Source organism: Tripterygium wilfordii, chromosome 5 (genome assembly GCF_013401445.1).
Source record: "Tripterygium wilfordii isolate XIE 37 chromosome 5, ASM1340144v1, whole genome shotgun sequence".
In the NCBI taxonomy this organism is placed as follows: Eukaryota; Viridiplantae; Streptophyta; class Magnoliopsida; order Celastrales; family Celastraceae; genus Tripterygium; species Tripterygium wilfordii.
Window position 1 is genome coordinate 8,098,949 of NC_052236.1, and position 20,008 is coordinate 8,118,956.

A 20,008-nucleotide genomic window follows, 5' to 3' on the forward strand; every position below is an offset into this window, starting at 1 on the left:
AGAGGTCTACGTCTCTTATCCGCATAACTCTTCTGAAGTGACTGAGCTGTTAGAAGCCGTCACCGTATCACTGTCACTACCTCAGTAGTCTGCTGCACCATCTCTGGACCTAATAGTGGTTTGTCACCAACCTCTGACCAACACAATGGTGATTTACAAGGTCTCCTATATAATTCCTCATATGGTGCCATCTGTATACTGCTCTGGTAGCGATTATTGTACACAAACTCTACCAAAGGAATATGAGTCTCCCTATCACCTCGAAAGTCTACCACACAAGTCCGAAGCATATCGTCCAGAATCTGAATGGTACGCTCACTCTGCCCATCAGCCTGAGAATGAAAAGTTGTACCGAAGTTCAATTTCATCCCCAGAACATCCTAAAAACTGCCCCAAAATCGTGAAGTAAATCTGGGATCCCGATCAGACACAATACTCAATGGTACGCCATACAGTCAGACTACCTCCCGTACATACAATCTGGTTAACGACTCTATCGGATCTGTCTGACGAATAGGCATAAAATGAGCTGTCTTTGTCATCCGATCAACAACAACCCAAACCGCATCATGCCTCTATGGAGTCATAGGTAAACCCATCACAAAATCCATTGTAAGATGCTCTCACTTCCACTCAGGTAATGGAAGCGGCTGTAATAATCCTACGGGTCGTCTATGCTCAGCCTTTACCTGCTGACAGGTAAGACAACGGGTCACGGTCTGTGCCACATCTTTCTCCATGCCACTCCACCAATACTGTCTCCATAAATCTCTATACATCTTGGTAGCACCAGGATGCATCACAAACTGTGAATGGTGTGCCTCATGTAGTAACTCCTCCCATAACTCGGTATCCTCTGGGACCACTAACCGGCCTCAAAATCTAACTCCACCATCGGTGCCTCTGACCCATCCCTCCATATCTTCAACGTCATCAAATAGTGCATCCCTCAACTGTGCATCCAATACATGTTGTACAAGTGTCGGACGAGCTATCAAACTCCGTAAACTCAATAAGTCTCCACGCTCCTCCATGTCCAGTTGGTACTGACTAAGTGTATCCACTAACTCAAATTCAAGGATAGCCAACCGAGCTACAACCAATCTCCTACTCAAGGCATCAGCCACTACATTGGCCTTGCCTAGATGATACTATAAAGTAAAATCAAAGTCCTCAAGGTACTCCATCCATCTGCGCTGTCTCTGGTTCAGATCTCTCTGAGTAAACAAATACTGGAGACTCCTATGATCTGAGAATACCTTGAATCTCTCTCCATAAAGATAATATCTCCACTGTTTAAGTGCGAACACAACAACAACTAACTCCAAATCATGCACACCGGATAAGTGAACTCATCTATGTCACGCCCCTCTCTCCTAACGTATACCAAAGTGTACCTATTCCCACAAGAACTTGATCGGTAGGGGACCCCATCCCCCTAACCAAGCCTTAATCCAATATATAAACCTAATAAAGTATATAAAATGAAAACAACTCCTTAAACATATAAGGAAACAGTCTCTCCAAAATACCATACATACACCCACCAAAACCATCAGAGTATCTATACAACAGCGGAAATAAGAAGACATATCTACCCGAGACCAAACTGAGCAAATACGCAATATATACAAAATACAATACCCAAAGTCCTCACATTCGACTAATTTTCGGATGAGTTACCTGGATTACCACCGAAGAGGGAGGTTGACTTTACCGTTGAGTTGCATCCAAATGTTAAGCCAATCTCCATGCCACCATATCGGATGGCTCTGGCAGAATTAAAGGAATTGATGACTCAGTTGGAAGATTTACGAGACTTGGGGTTTATTAGACCGAGTGTGTCCCCGTGGGGAGCACCAGTATTGTTCGTAAAGAAGAAAGATGGCTCGTTGAGGATGCGTATAGATTATCAGCAATTAAATAAGGTTACGGTAAAGAACAAGTATCTGTTGCCACGGATAAATGATTTGTTTGATCAATTGAGATGTGCTAGGCATTTATCTAAGATTGACTTACGTTCGGGGTACCACCAATTGAGGATTAGAAATGAGGATATTTCAAAGATGACATTTAGGACACGCTATGGGCACTATGAGTTTTTAGTGATGCCATTTGGGTTGACAAATGCTCCGACAGTGTTTATGGATTTGATGCAAAGGGTCCTTCGCCCATTCTTGGATAGGTTTGTGGTTGTGTTCATTGATGATATTTTGATTTATTCTCTGACGGTAGAGGAGCATGAGGAACACTTGAGGTTAGTGTTGAAAACGTTGAGGGAGAATAAATTATATGCTAAGTTGAGTAAATGTGAGTTTTGGGCTACGGAGGTGAAATTCTTAGGCCATGTAATTAAGCAAGAGGGCATTGCGGTAGATGACTCTAAGGTTGAATCCATGTTGAATTGGGAGAGACCTAAGAATGTTTCGAAGAGTAGGAGCCTTTTGGGATTAACGGGGTATTATAGGAGGTTTATCCAAGACTTTTCGCATGTTGCCACACCTATGATGCAACTTACGCGGAAAGGTACACCATTTGTGTGGTCGGATGAGTGTGAGAAAACTTTTAAGGATTTGAAGGGTAGATTGACATCTCCACCGGTATTAGTGGTTCCGGAGAGGAGTGTAGGATACCAAGTGTATTGTGATGCTTCCGGAGTGGGGTTGGGTTGTGTGTTGATGCAAAGAGATAGGGTAGTGGAGTATGGTTCTAGGTTGTTGAAGATACATGAGAAAAACTATCCGGTTCACGATTTGGAGTTGGCGGCAATTGTATTTGCCTTGAAGCAATGGAGGTATTATTGATGGGGAGAAATTTGAGGTTTTTTCGGATCATAAGAGTCTTAAGTATCTATTCACCCAAAGAGAGTTGAATTTACAACAAAGGAGGTGGATGGAGTATTTAGAGGACTATGACTTTAGTTTACAATATCACCCGGGTAAGGCAAATGTGGTTGCGGATGCATTGAGTAGAAAGCATAGAGTTGCTAGTTTGTTTATACATGAGTGGGGAATTGTAGAGACAATAAGTCAATTTGGTTTGGAGTTCGAAAGTGTAGAGGAAAACGTGTATTTGGGTAGTATGACTTCTAGACCAATATTGATTCAAAAGGTGATGGATGCACAAAATGGGGACCCGATTTTTGATACATTTGAGGAGGACTCCGGATGGGTTCGAGGTGATGATGGAGGTGTGAGGTTTGAGGGGAGATTGATAGTACCTGATGACAAGGGGCTAGAAGAGGAGATCTTGAAAGAAGCACACCATTCCCAATTTGCTATGTATCCCGGAGGCACGAAGATGTACCAAGACTTGAGAAGAAACTTTTGGTGGAGAGGCATGAAGGCTGATGTAGCTAGATTTGTGACAAGATGTTTGACATGTCAACAAGTGAAGGCAGAACACCAAAGGCCGACGGGTTTGTTACAACCCCTACCGGTGGCACAATGGAAATGGGAGATGATCACTATGGACTTTGTGACAACGTTGCCGATGACACCTAAGCAAAATGATACCATTTGGGTGATAGTCGATAGATTGACCAAATCAGCTCACTTCCTACCTGTGAACAAGACGGACACTTTGAAGTCATTGAGTACATTGTACGTGCAGGAGATAGTGCGACTCCACGGAGTGCCACTATCCATGGTGTCGGATCGAGACCCGCGATTCACGGGTAGATTTTGGTGTAGTTTGTAGTAGGCCTTAGGGACGCAGCTGGATTTCACTACGCCATATCACCCGCAGAGTGATGGGCAAAGTGAGAGGACTATCCAGAGTTTAGAGGATATGTTATGTGCTTGTGTGGTAGATTTTGATGGTAATTGGGAGAAATACCTACGTTTAGCAGAGTTTGTATACAACAACTCATACCAGAGTGGCATCGGGATGGCACCATTTGAAGCACTTTATAGATGGCCTTGTAGGTCACCATTGTGTTGGGCAGAGGTTGGAGAGAAAGTAGTATCGGGACCCGAAATGGTGAAGAAGGCGAGAGACGGAATTTAAAAGATTAGAAAAAGGTTGATCACGGCTCAAAATAGGCAAAAGTCCTATGCGGACAAAAGGAGAAAGCCATTAGAATTTTCGGTTGGGGACAAGGTATTTTGAAGGTTAGTCCACGACGTGGCATTCAAAGCTATAGCAAGCAAGGAAGGTTGGCACCACGGTTTGTAGGTCCTTTTGAAATTCTTGAGCTAGTTGGACCGGTAGCATATCGTTTGGCTCTTCCACCAAAATTGGCTAAAGTTCATAATGTGTTCCATGTTTCCATGTTATGAAAGTATGAGCCGGATCCATCATATGTTTTAGATTAGACTACATTAGAAGTAGAGGAAGATGGAAGCTACACTCTTCAACCGATGAGGATTTTGGATCGAAAGGACAAGGGCACACGATCAAGTACCATACCGTTGGTAAAGGTCTTGTGGATGCATCATGACACGGAAGAGGCGACTTGGGAGCTTGAGTCGAAGATGAAGAAGAAATATCCACATTTATTCACAAGTCTAGGTACGTTTTAAATTTCGGGGACGAAATTTCTTTAAGGGGGAGTGGATGTAATATCCTGAACTTCATTTCTTTTAGAAATTAGGTATGACAAACACGTGTTGAGTATGTGTATATATATAAAATCATTAGAAATTAATACTGAGTGATTTGGGGGGTGTACAAGTGGTTTTAAAACTGAAATTTTTGACTACAGAGGTAACCGTTCGGATGGTTTTTAAAAACCGTCCGGATAGATATAGAAGAAAACGGAACAGGGAGATTTTTAGGCATAGGTGTCTAGACACCTATAGAGGTGTCCGAACACCTCCCTAAATATGCACCCCGAAATTGGTTTAAAACACTCATTTTCGCGATTTCTTTCAAAATACCCGACCTGAACAAACCCTAAACCTCATTTTCTCTCAAATTTCCTCCCTCCCATCAATCTAAGATCATCAACCAACATAAGATTACCCTCTTTCAAGTTGCTTCAAGTTAGATTCCTACCTTCTCTCTCTAGCTTACATATTCTTAAATCCCTCTCTTTGTTCTAATCTTTCAAGGTTTGAACCCAAACTCAAATCTATGGGTTCTTACATCATTTGAGGCCTAAAAGAAGCTTGAATCCCTTCCCTCTACTTGTTTCTACAACCTTGGTAAGTTTCTTAAACCCAAAAGCTAGCATTTAAAGATTGGGTGATTTAGGATTCTAGGGTTTCATGGGTATTGTAGATTTGGGGGAAATTCTTTAAATTAGATGAAATTAGTGATCTAATAGGTTGATTTAGAATTGTTTATGGTTGTATTGCTAGATTCTATTGTGGATTGGAGTAGCAAGCTTGAGTAGGTGAAGTTCAAGAATTTAGGAAGTTTTGGGTAAGAGAAGGTAATGAGTTCTTGATTTATTGGATTAATTTGTGTTCGATATGTGCAATTGAAGTTGTTTGTATATTGATTGGAGGATGAATTTATCGAATAATAGGTTGGTTGAGGCCGGGAAAAGTCAAGGTTGAGTATTGATTTACATAGCTAATTTTTGGAGTGCGAGGTAGGGAAATTCCACCCTTCGTTATTCTCTTCGAATATGTCTTCCTATTGAGAACATTTATCCTTCCCCATTGTTCATTATGATGCGTTCTCGCCTTAATTTGTGCTTAAGGGAGAATAACCCCACTTTGTGATATCTTTATTGTATGATTTGAATTATATTGCATACCTTACGTGTTCAATCATCCATTGAGCATGAATTACTCTTGAACATGCATCATGTAGTAGTATATGTATATATGTAGGTTGTAGGTTTACCCTATTGCATAACCATGTTGGACATGCATTGTAATTGCATGGAAGATGTCGGGTATGGACCCGTATATCTCCTACTTGTGATTGATGTGAAATGTGGAATGACGTTGGGCTGTTCAGGGTTCCCATGACTACAGGAATGCTGGTGGGCCGGATCAGGATTCCATATGTGCTTGAAACACCATGCGATGATGCCGTTGGGCTGTTCAAGGTCCCGATATGTGTAGGGATGCCGGTGGGCCAAGTTAGGATCTCGTATGGTGTGGTTATCTACTTGTGTTTGGTGTACATGATGTTAGCTATCATATTGTTGCATTTGTGCCTTTCTTTAATATTTCAGCCTTATATTATTCATTTACTCTTTATTATTCCCTACTGCGCCTTTCGCTCACCCTTTTTCTTTCTCCTTTTCCCTCCTCGCAAGTGAGTCTAGTTCCGGTACCAAGGTCACGGATCAGGAGGAGGGAGCGTGACATGAATGGACCCCTAGAGAGTGATAGGACTAGATAGTTCTAAACTTGATTTATGTTATTACTATTTTGGTCGTATCTATATTTCTTAGTTGAGATGTTGTGTGATATCCCTATTCTTGACTGGGGAATGGATGGTAGGGAGGGTACTCCGTGTGATCGGGACTCCCGAACTAGGTTTGTGGACTTCGTGTCCTGACGATTTCTTATGTTTACTGGATTGCTATTTGTGGTGGATGTTGATTATATATGTTGTTGTGTGGAGAAATTATGTGTGATTGTTAGGTGGCCTGAGGCCCTGCTTAGATGTGAGAATTGATTGATGCTATGATTGTTAGGTGGCCTAAGGCCCTGCTTAGAATTGAGAATCTAATTTGTGACATGAATTGTTAGATGGCCGGAGGCCCTGCCTAGGTTGTGATTATATTAGTGATTTTGCTACGTGTTTACTCCAGGTTGGCATCCTCCGTATTATGGGAATGTGCTGTCAAAATTTTCGGTGGTGTGATGATTGAATTTATTAAGGATTGATTTAGATTATACCAAAAGTAACGCATTCTGGGTCTGGGCGTTACAAGTGTAGTTTACTCAAAAAGTAGGAGATAGAAGACAAACACTGGAATGAAAATACTTCTATTGACATAATGAAAATAATACATTGTTGGAATGCATTGGAGTTTTCATTGGGAATACATCACTGGAATGTATTGGAGTACGTACTTCAAAAGCTAAAATAACATAATAGCCAAAGAGGTTACAGCTATGGAGGCTTAAAGGGAAATAAACTTAGCTAAAAGTCATTGACTAGAGTCATGCTAAGTGAAAAGATCAAGTTTGCAGGCATTGAGTGTGTGTTTGACGCAGGCTACAATCATATTCTGCTTCTATTCCTTTTATAGTTTTCTTGATCTTTAATGGTGGTCATCATGTCATGGTTGTTAGGCAAGATCTTGACACGATATGTCGTGGTAGATTATGGGATAGTACTTGTTGATTTTTTGTTCAGGTTACTTGCCTAGATTCTCCTATAACCTTCGTTGTCTTCGAAGTGAATGGATCAGTAATTCTAAACCCATATCGTGGTCTTCAGTCATTGGTCCCCATTGGGGCACAAAGAACATGTATCTATACCTACTATTTTGGAAAGTAGGGTTCATGCATGTTGCTTATAATTTGAGATAGATTGTTGTTATCTCTGGTTGCTTCTGGTGGGTGGTTGTAGTGAAGTGGCTTGACTTTCAAAGTGCAGGAGTGAGACAATTATATTCTAAATTGATGTGCAATAGCTAAAAGATGAATCTTATTTGTATCCCCACTTTTGCTAAGTACACCTCAAAAATCGCAAAAAACACTAATCTATTCACACCCCTTATTGACCCTACCATTTCTATCGTTCTCCTTCGTTTCTTCTGGTATCTCTCCTTGTTTTTTTTTGTGTTCAGTTATGAACTTGGACTATCATTTTCATTTTCAAGGTCAATCCACCAAGAAACCTTAAAAGGAGAATCAAAAGTTGTTCAAGGAAAGGGTTTTGATGCTAGTGAAGAGAAATCATCAGCCATGAAGAAGTTGCCTGAAGATTGTGACATCTTCAAAGGAGAGTGGGTATTTGACCCATTGACACATTCTTTGCACAAAGAGGATGAGTGCGAGATTCTGGATGAGTGGGTCACATGCTTGAGGAATGGTAGGCAGGATTCACTATATCAGAAATGGAGATGGCAACCCAGAGATTGTTCATTACCCAAGTAAATCTTTTTTTCTTTTCTTTTCTTTTTTTTATTATAAGTTGAAGTGTTTATCAATCAACCTAATCTGTATATATGTATAAATTATAATGGTGGGTTGTGACTCTGGTTTTAATTTGAAGGTTCAATGCAGAACTGTTGTTGGAGACTCTTAGAGGGCAAAGGGTTATGTTTATTGGAGACTCAATAAACCTGAACCAATAACAATCTATGGTTTGTTTGGTTCAATCAGTAGTTCTACGGGAGAAGAAGAGCGTGAGCCGCGGAAACTATAATACTACCTTCAAAATGGAGGTCTCTCTCACACATTCTCTGCTTCAATTAGAGTAACTTCAGGAGGTCAATTGTTATTTTTTTCCATTTTGAATTTGCAGGAGTACAATGCAAGCATAGAGTTTTACTAGGCACCATGCATGACGTGTTGTTTTGCATTGTCACGCTTGTTTGTGCTAGTTGTAATACGAAGTATTATGTGTATGGTTGGATATGGATGACATATGTATGATCGAGAGTGGTATTCTGTGATTTTTGGATGGTTGATGCTGATGATGAAATTTGTAATTAATGGTGGGCCCTGAGGATCAGTGGATTTGGATATAATATAAGTGTTTATTTGTTGTGTCTTGATTACAGGTGGGTTTTCTCAATTTATGAAGAAATGCTGCCGAAATTTTTGGTAAAGTTTATGCTGGTTTGGGACGTAGCACATGAGATGCATGTGGTTTTTTGTGTATGTCCTTTTCTTCATGCTCCGTGGATCAGGGCGTGACATGCGGCCTACTATCTCTACAAAGGACCTGAGGTACATGGGTCTCCCTAAGTCTCTAGCCCTAAAATGCCTTGAACAATGTTCATGATATGATCCCTGTTCACTACCTGATGAGGTTGACGCTACATCACCTATGACAGATGGTAATGTTGCTGATAGCCATATTGACTTTGCCTCTTGAGTTCTTTCTGAGGATAAGGCTGGTACTGCTACTGTTGTAGTTGGATATAAGGTTGCCTCTTTCTACAACAGATGCAACCTGAGGACGCCTCTAGTTGACATCGGTCACTTCCCTCTACTCATTTGGTCTTGGAGAGGAACAGTTGTACTTTCAAGGATAGGAACAACAGTTAGAGGAGGTAAAGAGGTAAAGCCAGAAGACGTCACATGAAAACTCTTTCTTGCGTTCCAATATCCTTAATTTTTTGCACATGAGCTAAAACAATGATTGTAGGAACTGGAACTAAATTGTTCACAACATAGTGGCCATTGCTACTACTGGAATTCGATGTCGATTGACTGTCCTTCAACTTGGTGGGTAGCTCTTTTAGAAGTTCTTACAAAGGTTGAGATAGAGTTGGTTGCTAAATGGTCTGGGCAGACTACTGTGGAGTTGGAGCTAAATACACAACTTGCTGTAAGCCTTGCATTGATTGAAGAGTTTGTTGGAATTTTTGAGAATTATGTTGAAGAGCTTCATGATTCTGTAGGAGAGTCTATTGGCATGCTTGTTGCATATTCTTTGTTATTTGCTCCATAGTTTGTATCAAACTATTATTTGACGTGGAGATTTCTCAGCTTGAAAGTTTGACAAGAACAAGACTTACATTTTCTTCTCCTTTACCTTTGCCGAAATAAATGGGTGGAAGAACATTATGTCACTCCCTTGGTGAAATAGGGCGAGATGGATCTTCGGTTGGTTCACCTATTTCTGCTTTTCGTATTCCCTTTGTCATCCCTATAAGTAGCTTGGCACAAATCGTCCCACCATGTGTGCAAAAAATATGACTGCTCTCTTCTCCGTTGAACATGAGATATCTAGCTTCTGGCTATTGGGAATATTAATTTTTAAGTTATGGATATATGATGTGTTCAAGTGTGCCAAGAGTTGCTGTCAGTCCAAAGATTTCGATATGGGGTTGCACCAAATCTGAGTTGTTCACTAAATGAGCTATGTGCAACCTGAGAACACAAGGTAGCTGGTTCAAGATTGCCTTTTGGAAAAGGACTTAGAATTTGATTAGTGTCAAGCAGAAAAAGTAAGAGATAGAAGACTAATACCAAGATGAAAGAACTCCTTTTGAAATGAAATGAAAAACAACACATTGATAGAATGTATCATGAATTTCATTAGCGGAGAATAACTTTAGTGCTCCTGTATTCTTGAGTGTGAGAATGTTTCTTGATCTTCAAAGTGTAGGATCTGCTCTTTAGTAGATGTGTAGTCCCTGAAACGTTGTTGAGACATTTTGGGAATGTACAGGCTTCCAAATCTGATTTCTCCTAAACATTTTTTACGTTTAACAAACTGCTTTAAATCAGGATGACAACAATTATGACATTGAATCCCTTATTTGTGGGCTTTTGGACATCTGTCTTCATACAATCTTGATTTCCAAAAACTACCTCCTAGATTTCAACTTAATTAACACCAAATTTACTTGCAAAATGAACAAACATTAATCTAAAATCTCCTTACCCATGCCACATGTTCACTGGAGATTCGTTGACCACTGCCAATTGCAAGTCCACGTTGCCATGTATTAGCAGGTAACTAGAGGTCATATTCAGTACAAACGGTATCTTAACAAAATAATTTTATCTTAGGGTTATATTTGGAAAATCAAAAACCCAATAAAATTATATCTATTTATTATACAAATTCTATTCTTGTAAATATCCTAATAATGGTTGTGATATGGCGAATTTTATCGATCTTCTTTAAATACGACAAGAGACTAAAAATTCATATCTAGGCTACTGAAATATTATTCTTTACCCTCAAACTCTATGATTAGGAATAATATTTGTATCCATTATTCGTCTGACACCATCTGAACTATGGATGAAGTCTCAAAAATGCACGATTCTTACATCAAAGTTTTTCTTATTAGAAACTTGCCTCTGACTTGTGAGATGTGTACGAAAATATCCTCCATGCTACCCCCGATAAGTCGGAGTGAGAGTTTGTGTACTATCAAACACTCCAAAATTCATATCTCCCCTATGCTCTCAGTTCCTTTGTATTTATTCACTAAGTGTATTAGATTGACCCATTGGTCAATCCAAATACCAACACTTGATTCATAAGTATCATTGTGCACAGTTCTAGGTACATTAATTTGAACCTCTCAATGGATGCTTACACTTTCGTAACCCGAAAATACATGAATGACTATGTTGTAGATATACTCCCACACCCTCGTGGCATGCGTCCAATCCATCGAGAATATCAACAATAGTTCGTGTCTCACTCATTGATAAATCAAAACACACACGCTATAAGTGCAAGAGTATTGACCTACTGAAACTTAAGAGATATCATACTCGCACAGCTATAGGATTAAAAAAAACATTTAAAGTACTTTTATGGTTGTTCATTCTTATGTAAGTTTGTCAATGTATATCATCTTAAATACACTAGTGCACCAATTTGGAGATGTTCGTGCATTACAACCTGTATCGACAAAGAGCCTAGCTTTGTTAATCTGGTTATGACTAATTTATTTTGGTTGTAATAATAAATCTTGTGTTTATCTATACTCACACTTAAAATGTATTTGATTATTCAAGATTACTATCTAACATCCCTAGATGTTGATAGAAATTCAAATATAAATGGAATATTTAATACAATATTTAAAGCACAAATGCAATAATAAAATTTTATTCATAAATCTCATAATTATCATCATACAAGGTATGTATTTAGGACACACTCCCAACAAATTCCCACTTGGACTACAGAACATACTACTAAAGCATCCTAACACTCATTCCCTCTTATGTGACCTGTAAAGCTCTTTCCAATAAGGGCCTTAGTGAATGTATCCGTCAAGTTATGCAATGATGCCATCTTCAGTACCTCCTCTTCTTTTACTGTGGTACCAAGGTTTCTTATTGTGAGCTATAGTACCTTATTATCAGCTATAGTACCCATACTACCACAATATAGGTTCATAGGTCTCTCAATGCAATGCACTAATTGACTCCTTTATGGCCTCTGAATATTCGGCTTCTATGGTGGAGTCTGCGATGCAAGTTTTCTTCAAGCTTCTCCAGCAGATGGCTACCCAACCAAGTATAAATAGATAGTTGGATGTGGACTTTCTAGAGTCTTTATCCACTTAGAAATCTAAATCAGTATAACCCATTGAAATGATCTCATCACTACGGTATATAAGCATTTAATTTTTTGTTTTCCAAAGATACTTGAATATATGTTTAATAGTTGTCTAGTAATGCATTTCAGGGTTAGATTGATATCTATTGACAAACCCTACTGCATAGCACATATCGAATCTAGTACATAGCATGACATACATGAGACTGCTAACCACCGAAGCGTATGGCACCTTACTTATTGCACACTTTTCATCTTTCATCTTAGGACAATCGTCTTTCGAAAGAGGAACTCCATGTCTAAAAGGCAAAAGACATTTCTTGGATTCATACATTACATACTTGACTAGTATCTTCTCTATGTAAGTAGCTTGATAAATAGTCAACATTCTCATTCTTGATCTGTGATCTAGATGCCTGCTTAAGTCCATAAATGGACTTCTTAAGCTGACAAAAAATATTTTGCTGGCTTTCAGTAATGAATCTGGCGGGTTAAACCATATAAATGCTTTCATCTAGATGGTCATTAAGGAAAGTCGTATTGACATATATTTGCTATATCTCATAGTCAAAATGAGCCAATATGGCAAGAAGTATTCTATGGACTTAAGCATGGAAACAGGTGAGAAAGTCTCGTCATACTCTATACTTTTCTTTTGGGTATAGTTATTGCGTGATATTTACAAATGTACAATAATTAACACAAAAAATCTAGGAGAATCCATTCTTCCTACTCTTTCAAGATCCTTAGCTACTGCCTCTCTTATGTAAAATCAAGGATAAACCCTAGCAAAGTCTCTTTAGGCCCTCTTTATTCCCCCTCTATAATCCCAGCTTTATCCTTGGTCAAAATCTTCGATTACGAGTCGGACCAACTTAATTTGGGCTTAAATTTACGAAGCGTTGGGTTAAAAATTAGATTTGTGCTTAACCAAGCAATCGGTTTGATGGTCGGTCGATCACTTGACTGGTGATATGAATTCTAGCTTAACTCCTGATCGATCACTTTTGCGTAGTGTTTGATAGGCCAAGGCTTGAATGTTTTAGGGGAGATCACGTTGATGCTGGTCGATCGATAGGTTCCCTTGACTATTCAATTGGCAAAGTCTCGGGTTTTATAGCAAGGATTGTTTGATGGTTGCCAGATCGATCACTTAAGTGCCCGATTGATCACTTCTCACTTCAATGCATACTTTTGTCCTTTTTACTGCACTTTAGCTATTGAAGCCTCAAATCGAAACATTTGCAATAACTTAGGCATTATTATAGTTCAATCGCACTCAATGAGACAAAAACCAATGTAAAAGGGTGTATAAACGCACGTATCTACTTATCAATAGCCCTTCGCCACCAATATTGCTTTAAAGGTTTCAACCTTTTCATCAACTCCTTTTTTCTCTTGTAGACCCACTTGCAGCTGGTGGATTTTATTTCAGGAAGTATGTCTAGAAGATCCCACACTTCATTAGAGTACATGGACTCTAGGTCGGATTCCATTGTCTTGCACCAATGGTCCACATCAACATCGAAAATTGCTTCTTAATAACTAGCAAGATCTAGCTAATGTTTGTCAGAGACTGCCATGAATAGCTCTCCAAAGTACATGAGCTTGTTAGGTGGTCTAGAGACCCTCCGACTATGATATAGCTCTGGTGTTCCATGCAATATTGGTTCAGTTATTTGTTCATTCTCTTCATTTTGTGCTAGATTGGAAATTGGACCATCAGATTCTTGTTCTTCAAGGAAAATCTTCCTTGGTTCACTACTATTTATACATTACTCTTCTAAGAATTTAGCATTCATGCGAACACACACTTTCTAACTCTTGGGATTATCGAAATATCAACCATTACTCCCTTTGAAAAATCCTATCCAATAGGAAATCATGGATCTTGTCCCAAATTTAGTTGTTTTGTCTGCCAATACATAAGTCAGACAACCCTAAAATGATTCGAGAAGGATAGCATGGTACATCATGCATCTTACCATGTCTAATAGAGTCTTGTTTCACCTTTTTGCCACTCCATTTTGTTGAGGCATTCTGGGTGCAGAAAGTTGAGAAACGATGTCAATTTCCTTGAGGTACTGCTTACATACATCTAGCATGTGTTCACTACCACGATCATACCAAATAGCTTTCGTGCATTTATCTAATTTGTTCTTGCTTAGGCCTTAAACTCATTGAACTTTGCAAAAGCCTCATATTTGCAGTGTAATAGATAAATGAATTCATACCTAGAGTAATCGTTAGTAAATGCGATAAAATATTCAAACCTCCTCAGGCTTGTACCGTCATTGGCCCACATACATCTGTATGCACCAATTTAAGTAAGTCACTAGCCCTAAGGTCTTTGGACTCAAACGACCTCGTAATGTTTTTACCTTCTAAACACGGTCTACATGTGGTATACTATTTATACCTAATGGGCCTAAAGACCCATCATGAATTAGCATGTTGATTCCTATTTGGTTAATGTGACCAAATCATAAATGTCAAAGAGTTTCCTCATTGGATGTGACTTTTCTCTTTCTAAACTCGGTCTACAATAATAACAATGTCATTGTTTGAATAGGAGCTTGGATGTAAGTAATACAGGTAGCCTACCATAGTTCATAAGCATAGTCTCTTTCAATTCTTATTAATAATAGTATTACAATGAAAAGATAAATCATACTCATCTGACATTAAACATGCAACTGAAATTAAATTTCGTTTAATGTCTGAAACATAAAGGCAATCATTCAATAATTCAGAATTAAAATCCTATTATATCAAAAATGTAAAGTAACTATCCATACTCTAACAACTCCAGTTCGGGCCCTTTGTACTGCAGAAACAGCTAGAGAGGATCTCAAATATCATATCTACTTGCATTTGATTGGAGATCTCAATGCCAAGATCCAATTCCTCGTAGAGATACGCCATGATCTTGAGCAAATGCTCTCTCACATGTGTTCCCTCAGTCTGTGTGGCATTCATCGATGTTTTATTTGCTTGTTGCCTTGTAGAATGTGTAGTGTGAGCAAACATTCCATGCAGACTGTAGATCATATCTTCAGCTGTCTGCATGCTCTCATGTTGCTTCTGCAAGACTAGAGAAAGTGGCGCTAAGATATAGCACTTGAGCATTTTGTTTGCCTTATTCCACTTTACATGAGCCAGCGTGTCGTCATTAGTTTATCCGGGATCCAACTTAGGACAAAACTCAATAAGAACAATCTTGTACCCACTTGAAGTAAGCACTATGTCCAAGTTACTTTTCCAGTCAATGTTACGTTGTGTAGATAGTTTGTTGCCATTTAATATGGAAGTAAGAGGAGAAAATAATGATGACATCAAGAATTTAAAATATTTAAAAATACATTAGATGAATGCTGCAACTATTAAATCTTTTTACATGTTTACAAAGTAATAAAAACTCAAATATTTATTATGTAAATTAAATGTAATGGCGTATCAATCAATAAGAATTACTTGCCTCATTGACCCAAGTCCTACCTGGTCAAATAAATTCAAGCATCTAACCTTTTGGGTTTGTTGAAAATTTTGTTCACCATTTTATTTGGCTCCCTTATAGATTGAGTGTAAACCAAGGTTTTACCTACTGGAACTTGCTCATGTGAAAAATTCATCTCAGATGGGGGTTGCACGTGCAACACAAGTAAGTTCTCGCACATACGTGTCCTAGGTTATCTACTTTTCAATTCTACTATCGTAACAATGGATACTTCATCCCAGAGGAGGGTTGCGCATACAATATGAGTAATTATGTAATTTCACGTGGTTAAACTTATCATTTTTCTCAATAGTTAATTAGGTGTTTAGCCTAAGTCTTTAAGACATAAATGTAATGATAAAATGTTTATCCATAAATTTCAGAACTATCATCATACAAAATATGTTTTTGAGACACACTCCCAATAGTCAGTGTCACAATATGACTAGAGGTCATATTTGGTGCTAACAGTAATACATTATAAATATGTAAATATGTTATAGTTAGTCTCACAATACAATCAAATAATTGTTCATTAATCAAAGTGAATTTGACTAAATTAATTATTTAAATAGTCAATAAATGCTACATACACCCAAAATAAGACTCCCATTTTACCCCTAAATATATGTGGCATGTGAAATTATCATTTATTATAAACACACATATAACATCCAGTTAACATTCAACAATCCACATTAATTGGGGGTTAAATGCGAGTCACATGTTGGAATTCTATTGGTCATCTTATGCTCTAGATAAGAGATTTCACAATTATGGCTGTTGGGAACAAGAGTTTTGTGGATATGAATGTTGGATTTGCAAATATCAGGGTTTGCTGTCAGCCCAAAAGATTTTGATAGGATGGTTGTAGGATTCTGCACCGAATCTTACCTCTGCACCAAACGGACTATGCGTAGTTAGAGAACACAAGCTGCTAGATCGAAGTTTGCCTCCCAGAAAAAGGACTTAAATGGTTTGGAGTGTCAATCTGGAAAAAAGGAGGAAAACGTAAGACTATCACCAGAATGAAAAGAGCTTCTATTGGAATTAAATGAAAAAACAACGCATTGCTAAATGCATCAGGGTCTTCATTGAAAAGGGATACATCTTGAGATGTATGTGTGCTTTACAAGCTTAAAATAAAACATAACCATGGAAGCGCGAAAGATAAATCTAAGTACTAGTTGGCGCGGAGCCATGCTAAATAAAAACGACAAGTGGCCGGAGCCATGCCGAAGAAAGCAATAAAGGATTGAAGATGAAGAGTCTGTGTTTGATGCGAGATCTCTCGCTGTTTCTTCTTTTTCTTCTTTTATAGTGTCCAGTGATGGACACTTCTTCTGTTCTTCTTCAAGTATTTGACGTGGGACATCATGGGAATCGTGGTAAGACCAGTCTCTTGCTGCTTGTTGGAGTGACTCGGTTAGTGGGTTTCATAACTGCAACCTTCTCCTAAATATAGGAATGATGGCAGCATCTCTCTGGTCATGCTACTTCTTTAAGGAGGAAATGGACTCTATTGGAAGTCATGGTAGTCTCTGCTTCGCGTGCCTTCGGGCTTTATGGTTGAAAATTTGGGAACATGGCTCATGACGATCATTTCATTGTTGTTTCTACACGAAAGATCGTGTAATATTGTGAACTTCTAAGTTGTGCAGGATGAACGTGGTTTGAGCCTTATGGAGTCTTGTTTCAGCTGGAAACATGTTTGAGAGAAAACTGAGACGTTTAGCTAACAAATTTCCGTTTCTCTAGGACTCTCTTTGTTGTAGTCTTGCTAAAATCTCGATAGTTATCCAATAAACCACGTTTGATGTAAGCCTTCTGTAACCTTTTGGACAATAAATCTTGGACAGTCCTTATTTCTGGGAACTAATCCCTGGATTTCAGGTCAGCAACCAATTAGAAACCTGCAAAATAAACAACGGTTAGTAAATAATTCTTCTTGCCTCTGCCACATTTCCCAAGGAGATTAGCCGCTTTTTGTGCATTGTGGATCTCGTCTTGCCATGTATCAGCTAACTTGTAGGATTTGATTTTGGTACAAACAGATAGGGGTGGAAGTTCGGTTTGACGGTTCGGTTTGGAATCGGAAACCACCAAACCGAATATTTTCTGTTTGCTCTTTTTATAAACCGGACCATACCGTTTAATCTGTACAACCCGTTTTAAACCGGACCGAAAAATTAAGTTTTGGTTTTCGATTTTGTCGGTTTAAACCGGATAATTATTTGTATTTATGAATTTTTGAACCTGCTAGTCTGCTACTGCTACCAACATTATGTATCTGTTTCAATGCAAATTGCATTCTGTGGAAACTGGAAATCACTGATCACATGTTCAAATGCAAATTGGTAGATCACAATTCTCAAACATACATTCTTGAATTTCCTTAATTCTCAAATAATAACATTTCAAATGCAAATAAGCAAATGAGTAAATCACATTAAGAAGTGAAGAACGCTAATCCTTCACTCAAACAGACAAACAGAAAAGGTAATTAATGAATTACAACTACAGAGTTACAGTAATCCACTAATCCTTCACTCATTGAGTCCTTGGCAATTAAAAACATTAAAACAATCACAAAAATTAAACATGAAAACATTTCTTAAGTTCAGTAGTTCAAAATGTTACATTAATCCAAAGTCCAAAACATGAAAAGCTAAAAACAGTTGCACACATTCAGACTCCATTGCTATTGTAATCGATAGGCACGGGACCACTGATAAACTCATATATTCTCTCATTTTGTACTCTCTAAACTTGGTTTTTGTTAGAGGATTGACTTTAAAAAAGACTTATTACTTTGTTTTCCTCATTTTCAGTTTTCTCGAGCACTTGGATGGTTTTTGATGGAAAATGGTCTATTTTGAGTATTTTGAAGAACCATCAATTGAAGAATAAAGCTAAGACCTTGAAAAATGTTGGAGAATATTTTGGGAATTTTCGGTTAAGCCAATTGACCCAGAATTTGAAGACAAGTTGACCTAAAATATGATCTCGGCTGAACTGCGCTATCTGTGAAGAAGTGGGTCTAGAAGATTCCGCAGAATTTTGCTAGACGTGTGAGATGGCCCTGGAAAGCTAAGAGATTAAGCTTCAATTTACATATTCTTGGAGATTTTTCTGAAGGCCGAAACATGGGAAAAACGTCCGAGACATCTAGCAGTACAGTTTCCTAATCAAAGAAGAAGTCAACCTCTTTCCTTTTTGTTGGGTTTATTGTTTTGGAAACCAAGGGTAAATTTCCTTGGCGTTTTAGTAATTATTGTAGAGGAAGTCTAGGATTTGAGAGAGCTATTTAAGGAGGACTTCAGAGGATTCTCGGGGACTTTTCTGGGGGATCAGGCACTGAGACATTCAGTCGACTTTTCTAAGGTGTTCTCCAACCTTTCTTGTGGTTTTCATTCATGACTATGTGTAACTAAATGCTTTTGCTAGGGCGTGATGAAATCTTAATATGATTCTCTAGTTTGTTTATTGTTCTTACCTTTGATTTCTCTTTTGATGTTGGATTTCTAATCACCGTGCTATATACTTGTTTGATTGCTTGGATGATTGGCCACCAACTAAGTTTTCAATTAAGTAATTTGATACAAGCTCACGTAGATACCATACAGGGTTTGGGACCAGCTTCTTGTGATTAGGAATTGGGAATGTCTAGGGTAGATACCATACTCCTAGCGTTTACATGGCATGTTAATGAATTCTTGAACTTAAGGACATCTTGCATGTTCATATTTGAGTTAGATACCATAACCAAATTACATGTTAAGATAAACGAATTAGCCTAGATACCATAGGTAATTCACGCCTTAGTGGATTCACCAACAACATCGATTGAGTGGATTAAAGGTGAGGTAATCAACAACTAGAGAGGATTATTACGATGGATTCATTGTCCTAGTGCTTTCATAAATTTGTTTTCACAACCAAAATCAACAAGTTTGTGTTTCCTTTACTTCGTTGCTTTAATTTCGTTACTTGGTATCTAAAATCAATCATCTTCCAATAATAATTTCTTTTGCTAGGTTTAGTATAGTAGTTAATCTTATTGTTTATCCCATCCTTGTGGTTCGACCTCGTTTTTGCATAACCTATTCTACTACGGTCTTGTGCGCTTGCGAGTATTTTAATTTGAGATTTTTTTTTGCTTATTTTAAGTGATCAAAAATTACTATCAACCACCACCTAATTATAAATTTGAAACACACATTAGTATATACTTAAGAATAAAAATATTAAAATTGCTAATGTACTATGTACAGCAAAAGAAACTAAGAAAGAACTTATTATTCATTATAGTGATCCTCTAAATTAGTATACCTATAAAGTATCTTCACATTCGAGGCTGGGTTGCTCTTGAACTGTCTGCGGTATGTT

The 20,008-nt window shown here is 38.2% G+C and overlaps 1 pseudogene; it reads left to right on the forward strand.

The window, feature by feature from the left end:
- Nucleotides 1-7,662: 7,662 nt before the first annotated feature.
- LOC119999157 lies at nucleotides 7,663-8,416 on the forward strand (annotated as a pseudogene).
- The last annotated feature ends 11,592 nt before the right edge of the window (nucleotides 8,417-20,008 follow it).